The sequence below is a fragment of the Gossypium arboreum genome, chromosome 2 (assembly GCF_025698485.1).
Source record: "Gossypium arboreum isolate Shixiya-1 chromosome 2, ASM2569848v2, whole genome shotgun sequence".
NCBI classification, from domain to species: domain Eukaryota; kingdom Viridiplantae; phylum Streptophyta; class Magnoliopsida; order Malvales; family Malvaceae; genus Gossypium; species Gossypium arboreum.
In genome coordinates this window covers 21,050,231-21,066,165 of record NC_069071.1, presented here as the reverse complement: position 1 = coordinate 21,066,165, position 15,935 = coordinate 21,050,231, and the positions used below count along the sequence as shown (strand labels likewise).

Sequence of the window (15,935 nt, the reverse complement as noted above, 5' to 3'; positions counted from 1 at the left end):
ACCAATCTGTTTATGAATTAGACTTTGCACTTTCCTAGAAAATACTTGTAACGTCTCTTTATGGATTTTTGGTTATGTATATTTGACATTTTTGGTGCATTTTCCAAAATAACTGCATCTACATCTTTATTATATGATGCCAAAAGTTTCAACATCTCCAAAAAATTTCCTTTGTTTCTCGACTTGGAATGATTAGTATGCCCTCTAAATGCACATGATTGGAATGTTAACTACCTAACTGCATCTATTGATGTTTGAAGATGTAACCTTATTTCGTACAAATTTCTTTTGCACTTTATTTCTGTAACAGCCCAGTTTTAGCTAAATCGAAACAGTGGTTTCAAAACCATAAATTCGAGATCGTAAAATTATTTTAATATTTTTTTTGGTGTTTACAACATGTTATTTGATATATGTGAAAATTTCATGATTTAATTTTATCGATTGGTTAGTTAATTTAATTAAAGGACTGAATTGCGTAAAATGCAAAAGCGGCATACTAATTGTTTAGGTGCTTATTTGCCATGATTTATGTAATTGGATGTCCTTATAATGTTATTTGACTAAGATTAGAGTAAGTGGACATTTATGGACAACCATTAATTAATTTATAAGTTAAATAGCCATGGGTAAAATGGTAAATAATGTATTAATGTTAATAAATTAAAAAAAAAGGTTAGTGGAGTGTTCATCTTTGTTTGCCAAAATTTGAAGAAGAAAGAAGACAACCATAGCTATTTAGGGTTTGGCCATTTGAAGCTTCAATTGGTATGTGATTTTTGTTTGGTTTTTGATTATTTTTACGTTTTTGAGATCGTTGCTTCATATATTAGCTAGCCCATGATTTAATTTTGGGATTTGATGACGAATTTGTGAAATTCCATTGATGAATATTCAAGCTTTTTGTTGTTTGAAGTTGAAAAATAAATATTTGTTGTTAGATTTTCATAGTTTATTAAGTGATTTTTGATAAAAATGCTTATTAAGGATTAAATTGTGAAATTTATAAATTGAGGGGTTAAAACGTAAAATAAATGGAATTAATGGGCTCTAGGGACCTACGGAAGATTCGGCTATGCTTGGGTTTGATGAAATTTTGTTTATTTTGTGTTGTTTTGAAATAGGGACTAAATTGTGAAAATATGAAATATTAGGGGCTAAAGTGAAAAATGCCCATTTATGTGTTTTTGTATGAAATTGGATGAATGTGTGATTAAATAAGTTAAATTTGAATTTATTTAGATCAAGAAAGAAAGAAATCAGATTTGGATCGGGGAAAGTCGAAAGTTGTCGAATAGTTGTTCCGATTCGTTCGTTTCCGTACGAGGTAAGTTCATATTCAAATAAATGTTTTTAAATTTAAATGTATGTATTGCCGAATTGAATTGTATATTTATATATGTTACCGAATTGAATTGAGCATTGGAGGACTTGTTTCAAGCATGAATTGATTGAGTTATGAAGTTGAAAGCCCTGTATGAACCTTAGGAATAGTATAGGATACTGATGTCATGACATTAGGACTTTTGAGGTGTGATTTTGTGTAAGACCATGTCTGGGACATGGCATCGATATGAGATTACGTGTAAGACCCTGTCTGGGATAGAGGCATCAATATGTGATAACATGTAAGACCATATCTGGGATATGGCATTGTATGTGATATATGTGTTTTTGAGTATCCTTAACGATTTCAAATGGTTCAACGGGCAATGCCAAAATGAGACAGAATATGAATTTGAACTAAATGATTCAGGTACGTATGAAGTTTATATGTTCATTGAAAAATAAGGTAAGTGAAGTTACTTAACGTGGTAATATGGATTAAATGAGAAAAGTGATTGTATATGTGTATGAGATTAGTTAAATATGGCCTATTCGAATTGAATTATTAATTTTCTTGTGATGATTTATTTGTTTATGGCTTACTAAGCTTTCAAAGCTTACCTTGTGTGTTCTTTCATTGTTTTATAGATATATAAAGCTAGATCGAGCTCGGGGATCGTCAAGGATCATCGTTACACTATCAATCGCTATTTCGATACTTTGAAAGCTTGTACTTATAACATATGGCATGTATAGGCTAGTTTTGTTACGGCTAGTTTTGAGTTGTGTATAAATAGCCATGCAAAAATGGCTTGATAATGATGTTAATGTTTGTGAATAGTCGGCCTTGTTAATTAGCTCATTTTAGGAAGTTTGTTTGATGGTATATTTTGCATATATGGATAGTTACAATTTGGTTTGGGTGATAGTAATATGGTTAATTATTTTGTGAGATGTTAATGTTGGTATGTGTTCATATTTGCTATGTAATGACTATGCTATGCCATGTGAATTTGGCTATTTAGTGTGGCTTATTAATGACCTATGTTTTGATGTATAAATTGCCTTGTAAATTGTTTTGTGAATGATGAAAATTGCTTTGGTCATTTAGTGAGATAAATTATGATATATGATGTACATCTATATTCGGGTAATGATAGGTAAAATAAATACATATGCCTATGACATGTTTGTTTGTGGTTCGATATTTAAAGGTCAAGTTGTTGGTTTAATGCTTGATTACGAGATGTGTTATATATGTGGTTGTATATTTAGTTATGGTATTTGGCTCATTTTTATAAGTATGAGATTTTGGTATATGGTATATATATATGTTTTGTGAGGCCATACGCATTTGGCCAAATTATTAGGGATGTCTTGCTAATTATATGATTGACTATGGAAAGAATGAAATTGGTAAAATTGCTATAAGATTTAGTTGCAATTTTGGTATAATTCGATTTGGCATTTGTGTTTAGTATTAGTAGTTGCTAATTTGGTGAGATTAACATGCAAGTTTGGTATGTTCTGTTTAGGCGAAATGTATTTAAAAATGGTTAATGTTGTTATGGTGAGATGAGCACAAATTTGTAATGTACAAAAAAAAAATTAAATTTGACCATTGGGTGATTTTTGCTAAGGTCTCATGTATGGATGATTATTAAGCCATATAATATGGTTTGTTTTGTCTTAATATGCGAATGTGCATAGATTTATATATAAATGGTATGTTGGTAATTAGTTAATAAAATGGATGTATACAAATGGATGTCTTGATATATGCTCGGTATATGAAATGAAATATGTTTAATTATAATTTAGGTATTCGAATGCCATGAAATTGATGGACATATGCTTTGAACATTGAATTTATAAAGCGTAAGAAATATGGTATTGATGTATGTTAGTTTGGTTCGAAATTTGAACAGATAAATGAAATTGAAATAGTTGAGTTTTGAAGCATAGTTCGTAAATGAGATGCGATTAGTAAAGTATGATTGTTTTAGGTTGGTTATGTACCTTAAATATGCGAATTTATCTTATAGGAAATAAGAGGATGGTTGTTATTTGAGTTTGAAAATTTTATAATGGTAATGATATTACTTTGTGCATAAATTATAATAAATGATTGTTCGAAACTGTGTTTTGATTAGTAATGCCTTGTAACCCTAATCCGAGGACAGATACGGGTTAGGGGTGTTACATTTTATTGGTATCACAATTTAGTCAGTTCTAGGAGTAACATAGCGCGTGTGAGTCTAGCTATACAGGACATATATATAAACTGCGATAGTGTGATGATTCCTGACAATTAAAATGTGTATTTGTATAGTAAATGGATCCCGATCGAGCCGTAACTGATGATGTGAAAAGTAATGCACTCGCTCCCGCTCAAGGGGCAGTGCCAGCTGATTCTAGGCCGATTACGAGTAGCCACGAGGGGGAGGCTAAACAAGCCTTCTTCCAGATGATGAACGAATAGTTCACACAGTACATCCGGACAAATTCGGCTGCTCAACAACCTCCACCCCTGCCTAATCCTCAAATTCTTATAATACCTCAAGTTACTGATCTGATGCGGTTGAATAAGCCTCCGGTTGATAAAATCAGAAAATATGGGGCCGAAGAGTTCAGAGCCGTGGTAGATGATGATGCTGAACGAGTTGAGTGTTGGCTTGATAATATGATTCGGGTGTTCGATGAATTATCCTGTACCCCTGATAAATGTATCAAACGTGCCGTATCTTTGTTTTGAGACATCGCGTATCACTGGTGGAATATACTGGTATCGGTGGTTCCAAAAGAACGGGTTACTTAGGAGTTCTTTCAAACTTGATTCCAAAAGAAATATATCAGTCAGAGATTCATAGATCAGAAACGCAAAGAATTCCTCGAGTTGAAATAGGGTCGCATGACCGTGACAGAATATTAGCGGGAATTTGTGAGACTCAGCAGATACGCCCGGGAATGTGTTTTGACTGAAGCTATTATGTGCAAGAGATTCGAGGATGGTTTAAATGAAGACATCAAGTTATTAGTCAGGATTCTGGAAATCAAAGAGTTTGTGGTACTTTTTGAGCGAGCATGCAAAGCTGAAGAACTCGAGAAAGAAAAAAAAAAGCTGACTTTGAAGCCAGAGATTTGAGAAAAAGATCATCAAATAAGTCATATCAGTCGACATCAAAGAGGTTTCGAGATGATTTTAGCCATTCAAAGACTACTGCAGGTTATTCTAGATGAGACCGAGAGAGGCCAACTTGAGTTCAAAAGCTACTTTTATAGCTAGTGTTGGAAATGTCAGACCAAATCAACCTGAGTGTAAACATTACGGTAAATGACATCCTGGTATTTGTAGATTGAATGATTGGGCTTGTTTCAAATGTGGACCATTAGATCATTTCATCCGTGAATGTCCTGAGTTGGCTGAGCAAGATACAGTGCAGAATACGAGGCCGAGTAACACTACAGCTAGAGGTAGACCACCCAAAAACACGAGTAATTTGAGTGGTAGCCAGAGAATGACTAAAGACACTGCTGTGAGATCTGAAGCCTAAGCAACTGCCAAAGCTTATGCTATTTGCATTCCCGAAGAAGCTTCGTCTCCAGATGTTATTACCGATACTTTCACTCTCTATGATACTAGTGTTGTTGCATTAATTGATCCTGGATCTACTCATTCGTATATATGTATGAACGTAGTATCTAGTAAGACTTTTCCTGTAGAGTCTACTGAATTTGTGATTAGAGTATTGAACCCTTTAGGTAAGTTTATTTTGGTTGATAAAGTACGCAAGAACTGCCCATTAATGATTCGAGATTTCTGTTTTCCGACCGATCTGATGTTGTTTTCATTCGACGAATTTGATATAATTTTGGGAATGGATTGGTTGACACCATATGATGCTATAGTAAATTACAAAAGAAAGACGATTGAGTTGAGATGTCAGAATAATGAGATTATTCGGATCGAGTCAGTTGATTTGAATGGTTTACCGGCAGTGATTTCTCTGATGTTAGCTCAGAAATATGTGAGAAAGGGCTGTGAAGCTTACTTTGCTTATGTGTTTGACACTAAAGTGACCAAAAAGAAGATTGAATCAGTATCAGTTATGTGTGAATATCCGAATGTGTTTCCTGAAGAGTTACCGGGTTTGCCACCAATCAGAGAAGTTGAATTTGGTATTAACTCAGTGCCGGGGACAACTCCGATCTCGATAGCTCCGTACAGAGTGGCATTGACCGAATTAAAAGAGTTGAAAGCTTAGTTGCAAGAGTTGATAGATAGAGGTTTTGCACGATTGAGTTATTCTCCCTGGGGTACACCAGTTTTGTTTGTGAAAAAGCAAGACGAAACTATGAGAATGTGCATCGATTATCGACAACTCAATAAAGTGACTATCAAGAATAAATATCCTTTGCCACGAATTGACGATTTGTTTGATCAGTTGAAAGGAGTTACAATATTTTCAAAGATAGATTTGGGATCAGGTTATTATCAGTTGCGAGTTAAAGACTCCGATGTTCAAAAACTGCTTTCTGAACTAGGTATGGGCATTATGAGTTTCTAGTTATGCATTTCGAATTAATGAATGCACCTGCTATTTTTATGGACCTAATGAATCAAATCTTCAGATCGTATTTGGGCATATTTTTTGTTGTGTTTATAGATGGCATCTTGATTTATTCCCGTGATGAATCCGAGCATGCTGAACATTTGAAATAGTGCTACAGACTTTGTGAGATAAACAACTTTTTGCAAAGTTCAGTAAATGTCAGTTCTGGTTACGAGAAGTTAGTTTTCTGGGGCATATTGTGTCAGCATCGGGTATTCGAGTAAATCCGTGTAAGATTTTGGCAATAATGGATTGGAAGCCTCCGAGAAATGTATCCGAAGTTCATAGTTTTCTAGGACTCACAGGTTATTACAGACGATTTGTAAATAGCTTCTCCATTATTGCAACTCCGATGACAAAGCTGCTACAAAAAGATGTTAAGCTCGAGTGGTCAGATAAATGCCAGAAAAATTTTGATCAGCTGAAAGCTTTATTGACCGAAGTTCCAGTGTTAGTTCAGCCAGAATCGGGTAAAGAATTTGTAATCTATAGTGATGCATCGTTGAATGGCTTGGGCTGTGTTTTGATGCAGGAAGGCAAAGTCATAGCTTATGGCTCGAGACAATTGAAATCGCATGAAAAGAATTACCCGACGCACGATTTGGAATTAGCAGCTATTGTGTTCGTGTTAAATATTTGGCACCACTATCTGTTCGGAGAGAAATGTCATATTTATTCAGATCACAAGAGTTTGAAATATCTGATGAATCCGAAAGATTTGAATTTGCGGCAGTGGAAATGGTTGGAATTGTTAAAAGATTACGAGCTAGTGATTGACTACCATCCAGGAAAGGCCAATGTTGTTGCTGATGTATTAAGTCAGAAATCTTTGTTTGCTCTACGTGCAATGAATACTCAGTTAGCCTTATCTTAGAACAATGTGATTGTAGCTAAGATGAAAGCGAGATCGTTGTTTTTACAATAGATTTGTGAAGCTTAAAAAGTTGATAAAGAAATATTAACAAAACGAGCTCAATGTGATTCGAACATTGATTCAGAATTTCAGGTTGATGCTGATGATTGTTTGTGATTCAGAGGCCGATTATATGTTCCGAGAAATTCAGAGTTGATTCATATGATTTTAAACGAAGCTCATAGTAGTCAATTATCTATTCATCCGGGAAGTATGAAAATGTATAACGATCTGAAACAGCTTTACTGGTGGTCTGGTATGAAGCCTGCTATATCTGAATTTGTTTCGAAATGTTTAATCTGTCAGCAAGTCAAAAACTGAGCATCAGATACCGCCTAGGTTACTGCAACCAATTATGATTCCCGAGTGGAAATAGGACAGAATCACTATAGATTTTGTATTAGGTTTGCCCCTGTCTTCTAACAAGAAAGATGCGATATGAGTGGTTGTTGATAGACTGGCAAAATTGGCTCATTTCATTCCGATATGAATGGATTATTCGCTCGAGAAGTTAGCTGAGTTTGTAACACCTCGTATCCAAAGCTGAGACCGGGTACGGGGTATTACCGGACACATACAAAAATATTCATGCAAAACCAGGCTATAAAATTTCTTTGAAATCAGAATTCAATTATACACAAGCATAATATCCCTTATATGGGCCTACGAGTCCCAAAATATGCATTGGGGATAGTTCGAGACTAAACTGAAAACTTTGGAAAATTCTTTTTAGTACAGAGTGACAGGCCCGTGTGAAACAGGGACATGCCCGTGTACTGTCGACACTCCCGTGTCCTCAGGCTGTATAACTCTCTGATTATGACGTCAGCACCAAAATAATGTTACACGACCGTATCATACGCCCGTGTGGCCAGACCGTGTGGTCAATTAAAAATTAAATGAAATGGGGTAAGCATTAAATTCTTAGTAAGTTCGTATAATGGAAAGTAAACTTACTGGTCATTTTAAACACATAATATCAATAAGCCATACTATCCATCAATCATAGATAATTTTCCCTAAACACATGCACTCAATCAACAAGTTAGTCACAATTATTCCAAAATGCATGGATGAGCTCATCATAACATGTACACATTCTATTCCATGTTTCTCATGTCTTTTATTTACATTTTATCCATTGTATTACTGAATTCCCGATGGATATTTCATCACGTAGTACACTCTAGGTGTACTATTTTATTATCCGTCAATTCATATAGAATAGTACCTCTTTGGTACCTTTTCAAGCCACATATCCTACAGCAGAATTATCAGTCCAGTGTAAATTCTAGTTGTACCATATACTCTAAGGGCTTTGTCGGATTACCAGTTCACGCTAAATCCTAATTGAAACATATACTCGAAAGGCCCATTTCAAGATTACCCGTCCTGGCTAAATCCCTTCTATAACGAGATTAATGGATTACCCGTCCGGGCTAAATCCTTTCTACAACACATGCAGGATCCCGTTTCACATAAGAAATAACCTATCCATTGGAATTCAGTATTCAAACGGATTACAACCCTTTTTCAATCATTTCCGGGCTTATGAAAATTTTCACACAATTTAATATTCTTACATTACATATTCAATTCAACACAACAATTAAAATCAACCTATTTACATATTCGATTAAGTTACACAAACTTACCTGGATGATGTTTCGGGTTTGAATTCTGACTATTCCAAAACCTTTTGTTTTCCACAGTCTACTTCCGGGATTGGTCTTTCCGAGTCTATATAAGCAAATTAAACTATTAATTTATCACATTTCTTAATTTCAGCCTAAAATTCACTCTATGGTAAAATTACCTTTTTATCCTAACTTTGCACATTTTTACATTTTGGTCCCTAGGCTCGTAAAATTAAATGTTTGCATTCTCTTATTTACCCAAGCCTAGCCGAACCTATGTCATGCTCATATCAGCTTACATTTTTCTTTATTTCACATTTCTACTACTCATCTTTACACCTCTTACAAACAAGTCCTTTTTAGGTGTTTTCACTAAAAACCACTTAGTAAAAGATGTTCATCACACCTCAAACTTTCATAATCTTCCATTAATCATCAAAGAACATGCATGTCACATATGGGTAAGTTTTTGAACATAAACCCTAGCTCAAAGTATGGGTAGAAATAGATAGATTAAGCTTTAAGGATTTCAAAAATGTAAAGAACATTAAAAGCTGGGCTAGAGAGCACTTACAATCAAGTTCAGAAATCTTGAAAACCCTAGCTATGGAGGCCCCTCAATTTTCGGCACCCTTAGAGAAGATGGACAACATTTTGCTTGATTTTTCCCTTTTTATTCTTTATTAACCATATGACCAAAATGCCCTTTTTAATAAACTTTAAAATTTTATCCATGCATGCCCATTTTTGTCTAAAATTTTAGAACTTGGTCAAATTTCTATTTAAGGACCTTTAATTAATAATCTAATTCAATTTCATGCTAAAAGCTTCTAGAACTCAAGTTCTGCAACTTATTTAATTTAGTCCCTAAAATTAAATTGGGCATCTTAAGCAGAGAATTTCTTCATGAAATTTTCACACAAGCATGCATTCACATTCTAGACCTCATGATAATCATAAAATAATTAGTTCTACTTCAGATTTGTGGTCTCAAAACTACTGTTCAACTAGGCCCTGAATCAAGATGTTACAGAGTTGTACATTTTCGAGGTTGTGAGATTGCACAGAGTACCTATTTTTATTATTTTAGATAGAGATCCGAGGTTCACATCGCGGTTTTGGAAGAAACTGCAAGATGCATTGGGTACAAAGCTACTCTTTACTACTGCTTTTCATCTGCAAACAGGTGGTCAATCTGAGCAGATTATTCAAATACTCGAGGATATGTTGAGATGTTGCATTCTTGAGTTTGAAGGTACATGGGAACGATACTTGCCATTGATTGAATTTGCGTATAATAATAACTTTCAATCGAGTATAATAATGGCACTATACGAAGCTTTGTACAGTCGCAAATGCCAAACACCTTTGTATTGGACAGAGCTTAGTGAGAATAAGATTCACGGAGTCGAGTTGATCAAAGAGACTGAACAGAAAGTGAAAGTGATTCATGATAGTCTGAAAGTAGCGTCAGATCGTAAAAAATTAGACGCAGACTTGAAACGGAAATATATTGAGTTTCAGATTGGGGATAAAGTGTTTTTAAAAGTTTCTCTGTGGAAGACAATACTTCGGTTCGATCGTAAAGGCAAGTTAAGTCCGAGATTCATCGGACCGTTTGAGATTATTGAGCGTATTGGGCCGGTTGCTTATAGATTGTTGTTGCCACCTGAGTTAGAAAAGATTCATAATATATTTCACGTATCAATGCTTCAACGATATCGATCCGATCCCTTGCATGTGATTTCCCCATCTGAGATTAAGATTCAGTTTGATATGACATACGAAGAAGAACCGATCCGAATTTTAGATCGCGAGGTCAAAGAACTAAGAAATAAGAAAATTTCATTAGTGAAAGTATTATGAAACTGACACGGGATTGAAGAGGCTACGTGGGAGCCCAAGAATGCTATGAGAGAGCAATATCCAAACCTATTCACTAGTAAGTTTTTCGGGGACGAAAATCCCTTAGGGGGGAGAGTTGTAACAACCCGATTTTAGCTAAATCAAAACAGTAGTCTTGGAACCACAAATTTGAGGTTGTAAAATTATTTTAATATTATTTTTGGTGTTTACAGCATGTTATTTGATATGTTTGAAAATTTTGTGATTTAATTTTACCAATTGGTTAGTTAATTTAATTAAATGACTAAATCACGTAAAATGCAAAAATGGCATACTAATTGTTTAAGTGCTTATTTGCCATGATTTATTTAATTGGATGTCCTTATAATGTTATTTGACTAAGATTAGAGTAAGTGGACATTTATGGACAACCATTAATTAATTTATAAGTTAAATAGCCAAGGGTAAGATGGTAAATTATGTATTAATGTTAATAAATTAAAATAAAACAAAAGGTTAGTGGAGTGTTCATCTTTGTTTACCGAAATTTGAAGAAGAAAGAAGAAAATCATGGCTATTTAGGGTTTGACCATTTGAAGCTTCAATTGGTATGTGATTTTTGTTCGGTTTTTGATGATTTTTACGTTTTTGAGATCGTTGCTTCATATATTAGCTAGCCCATGCTTTAATTTTGAGATTTGATGATGAATTTTTGAAATGCCATTGATGAATATTTGAGCTTTTTGTTGTCTGATGATGAAAAATAAATATTTGTTGTTAGATTTTCATAGTTTATTAAGTGATTTTTGATAAAAATGCTTATTAAGGATTAAATTGTGAAATTTGTAAATTGAGGGGTTAAAATATGAAATAAATGGAATTAATGGGCTTTTAGGGACCTAGGGAAGATTCGGCCATGCTTGGGTTTGATGAAATTTTGTGTATTTTGTGTTGTTTTGAAATAGGGACTAAATTGTGAAAATATGAAATGTCAGGGGCTAAAGTGCAAAATGCCTGTTTATGTGTTCTTGGGTGAAATTAAATGAATGTGTGATTAAATAAGTTAAATTTGAATTTATTTAGATCAAGAAAGAAAGAAATCAGATTTGGATCAGGGGAAGTCGAAAGTTGTTGAATAATTGTTCTGATCCGTTCGTTTCCGTACGAGGTAAGTTCATATGCAAATAAATGCTTTTAAATTTAAATGTATGTATTGCCGAATTGAATTGTATATTTATATATGTTGTCGAATTGAATTGAGTATTGGAGGACTTGTTTCGAGAATGAATTGATTGAGTTACGAAGTTGAAAGCCCCGTATGAACCTTAGGAATAGTACAAGATACTGATGTCATGACATTAGGACTTCCGATATGTGATTTCGTGTAAGACCATGTTTGGGACATTGGCATCGATATGAGATTACGTGTAAGACCCTGTCTGGGACAGAGGCATCGATACGTGATAACATGTAGTACCATATCTGGGATATGACATTGTATGTGATATATGTGTTTCTGAGTATCCTTAAAGATTTCGAATGGTTCAACGAGCAATGTCAAAACGAGACCGAATGCGCATTTGAGCTAAATGATTCAGGTACGTTTGAAGTTTATATGTTCATTGAAAAATAAGGTAAGTGAAGTTACTTAACGTGGTAATATGGATTAAATGAGAAAAGTGATTGTGTATGTGTATGAGATTAGTTAAATGTGGCCTATTCGAATTGAATTACTAATGTTCTTGAGATGATTTATTTGTTTATGGCTTACTAAGCTTTCAAAGCTTACCTTGTGTGTTCTTTCATTATTTTATAGATATATAAAGCTAGCTCGAGCTCGGGGATTGTCAAGTATCATCGTCACACTATCAATCGCTATTTCGGTACTTTGAAAGCTTGTACTTATAACATATGGCATGTATAGTCTAGTTTTGTTACGGTTAGTTTTGAATTGTGTATAAATAGCCATGCGAAAATGGCTCGACAATGATGTTAATGTTTGTGAATAATCGGCCTTGTTAATTAGCTCATTTTAGGAAGTTTGTTTGATGGTATATTTTGCATTTGTGTATAGTTACAATTTGGTTTGAGTGCTGGTAATGTGGTTAATTATTTTGTTAGATGTTAATGTTGGTATGTGTCATATTTGCTATGTAATGACTATGTTATGCCATGTGAATTTCGCTATTTGGTGTGGCTTATTAATGACCTATGTTTTGATGTATAAATTGCCTTGTAAATTGGTTTGTGAATGATGAAAATTGCTTTGGTCATTTAGTGAGATAAATTATGATATATGATATATATTTATATTCGGCTAATGATAGGTAAAATAAATACATATGCCTATGACATGTTTGTTTGTGGTTCGATATTTAAAGGTCAAGTTGTTGGTTTAATGCTTGATTACGAGATGTCTTATATATGTGGTTGTATATTCAGTTATGGTATTTGACTCATTTTGATACGTATGAGATTTTGGTATATGGTATATATACATATATATATGTTTTGTGAGGCTGTATGCATTTGGCCAAATTATTATGGATGTCTTGTTGATTAAATGATTGATTATGCGAAGAATGAAATTGGTATAATTGGTATAAGATTTAGTTGCGATTTTGGTATAATTTGATTTGGCATTTGTGTTTAGTATTAGTAGTTGCTAATTTGGTGAGATTAACATACGAGTCTGGTATGTTCTGTTTAGGCAAAATGTTTTAGAAATGGTTAATGTTGTTATGGTGAGATGAGCACGGATTTGTAATGTACAAAAAAAAAATTAAATTAAATTTGACCATTGGGTGATTTTAGCTAAGGTCTCATGTATGGATGATTATTAAGCCGTATAATATGGTTTGTTTTGTCTTAATATGCGAATGTGCATAGGTATGTATAAATGGTACGTTGGTAATTAGTTAATAAAATTGATGTATACAAATGGATGTCTTGATATATGCTCGGTATATGAAATGAAATATGTTTGATTATAATTTAGGTATCCGAATGCCATGAAATTGATGGACATATGCTTTGAACATTGAATTTATAAAGCGTAAGAAATATGGTATTGATGTATGTTAGTTTGGTTCGAAATTTGAACAGATAAATGAAATTGAAATAGTTAAGTTTTGAAGCATAGTTCGTACATGAGATGCGGTTAGTAAAGTATGATTGTTTTAAGTTGGTTATGTACCTCAAATATGCAAATTTGTCTTATAGGAAATAAGAGGATGGTTGTTATTTGAGTTTGAAAATTTTATAAAGGTAATGATATTACTTTGTGTATAAATGATAATAAATGACTGTTTGGAATTGTATTTTGATCGATAATACCTTATAATCCTAACCCGACAATAAATACGGGCTAGGAGTGTTACTATTTCTCTACTATCTTCTCAATGCGACATGATTGGTTTTTGAGATTATAAAAACATTTGGCCGCAAAATTATGGGCCGAATTAGAATCATTCCCCATGTGACATAAAAGGCACCATTTATGCAATTATTAAATTTCTTCCAATTTTGAAAGCCCTTCACAGTGGATGTATCTGAACCACACCTCCCAACTGGTTTTCTTGCAAAAGGAAAGAAAAAAAAAAAAAGACAGCGTCTTTTGTCGGAGAATATTATAACCAAGGAAATTTGTCAAACCACTTTTTTTTTGGAACGGACGTGGATGTTTTGGTGGGCTGGAAAATGAATATTTTACATCTTTAGGCTAATATGGCCCAAGATTAATATATGCTCTCCTAACTATAAGTGTCAATTGATCTACGCAAACCAAGATCACACACTAAAAAATTCAAACCAATACCTTCTATGGGTTTTCCAAAGTTTTGAGGAGGCTACTCATCATCTAAATCAAGTTTCTCATCATTAGCGGTGCCACCAGCAGTAACAGGTTCAGCTTCTTTAACAATTTCCTCTAATGGTTCAGAAGGTTGTCTGTTATCTTCAACAATCTAGTCTTTTTTTATGGAAGGAAATATGAAGTAATTTTTTCCTCTTTACCATTCTCTAATTGCCTAACATATAATAACAATAAGGAAGTTCCATTAGTAATTGACTAAAATTAAGATTAAATAAATAAATTACACTGCTCTTAGTTGTCATAAATCACAATTTTTTTTGATTTTGTAATTTATGGCAACTAAGAGCTGCGTGATATACTTATTTAATTTTAATTTTAGTCTAATTTCTAATGGAACTTCCTTATTTTTATTATATGTTATGCAGTCAGAGAATGGTAAAGAAAAAAATATTTAAATAGTTAAACCCAAAATTATAATTTTAAATTTTACTCCCTTTCCTTTGAGAGTTAATCCTTACAATTAAAATCAGATTTGGTAAAGAGGAATTGAAAAAGTAATAAATAATTGAATTACCAGTATTTAATTCGCTCGAATTTGTTGTTCTTCGTCCTTCTTGGTTCCTTGCGTTTAACTCTGGAGTTCTCTCCAGTTCATCTCCTTCTGTCGTTGTCTAGTATTTGGGATAGTAAATTTTTCTTTTGTTTCTTATTTAATTGAGTTTGGTGGAGAAAGAGAAAAGTAAGTAACAAATTAAAAAACAAAGCTTCCTTAGTACGGGGACCACTATAAGTTTCCTTGTTAGGATAGGAAAAGACACATATTACTAGCAAATTAGCAACCAATGTCTCTCTTTTTATAATAAATTTTTTCTAGTTGTTAGAGAATTAATTTAAAATTATTTAATCTTTTCTTCAAAGTTTTTAAATTAACTTTTAGTATTTACAAAAGATGTTGGCAGGGCTCAAGGCATCCTCTAGCCCTTGTGATGTTTTCCCCTTGTAGAAACGACCACACATGTAAATTTTTATAGCAATTAATTTTTTTTTAAAAAATGTATTAAAGTTCTATCGACTAATTTAATTCTTTGCTATTTTTCAAGAATGGGGCTAAAGTGGAGAAAGGCATGGTGCAAATGACATTAATGGCCATTGAGTTAATTAGAAAAAGGAATTAAATTGTGGTGGTTTCTATTGTAATCTTTTGAAAATGAACACAAAAGGAAAAATAGACCAAATTTTGAAAGATTGATGATGGTATCGATACATGGTGAAAGGTATCGATACTTTCTTCAAAGTATCGATACTTTCTTAAGGGTATTGATACTTCTGACTAGGTAGGAAAGTGCGTTCAGCTGGACGCATTTTCAACTGACTATGTATGAAAGCACGCCTAGCTGAGCGCGTTTTCACATTCTCTCTTGAAAATCAACCTATTCTGGTAAATATGCTAGAAATCAGCCTAATCACTCAATTATTTTTATAAATTGACATTTTTACATAATTTAGCCTTGGTTGGCTAAGTGGTAAATTTAATGTTTTACTAATTTAATTTATATGAGTTTAAATCACACCACATGTATATTTTATTTATTTTTCTAAAATAAAAAGACTAAAATACCCTCAAATAATATAAATTATTTTAATTATAGAAGGATATTTTCATAATTTCCCTAACTGAGTTAGGATTTAATTGATGGGGGACACCAACTTAGTAAAAGGCTTAATAAATAGTGTAGGTTTTAGCATAACTTTATGGATAAACTACTTAGTTGGTCACTTAACTTTTA

General features: G+C 33.3%; 2 long non-coding RNA genes across 2 annotated transcripts; one reads left to right on the top strand and one right to left on the bottom strand.

The window, feature by feature from the left end:
• The first annotated feature begins 13,803 nt into the window (after positions 1-13,803).
• Positions 13,804-15,383, top strand: LOC128283406 (uncharacterized). Its single transcript, XR_008273745.1, has 2 exons — positions 13,804-14,238; positions 15,098-15,383. It is a non-coding gene; the product is annotated as an uncharacterized LOC128283406 (long non-coding RNA).
• Positions 14,017-14,930, bottom strand: LOC128283409 (uncharacterized). Its single transcript, XR_008273747.1, has 2 exons — positions 14,723-14,930; positions 14,017-14,362 (listed from the first exon to the last, which is right to left on the bottom strand). It is a non-coding gene; the product is annotated as an uncharacterized LOC128283409 (long non-coding RNA).
• Positions 15,384-15,935: the final 552 nt, after the last annotated feature.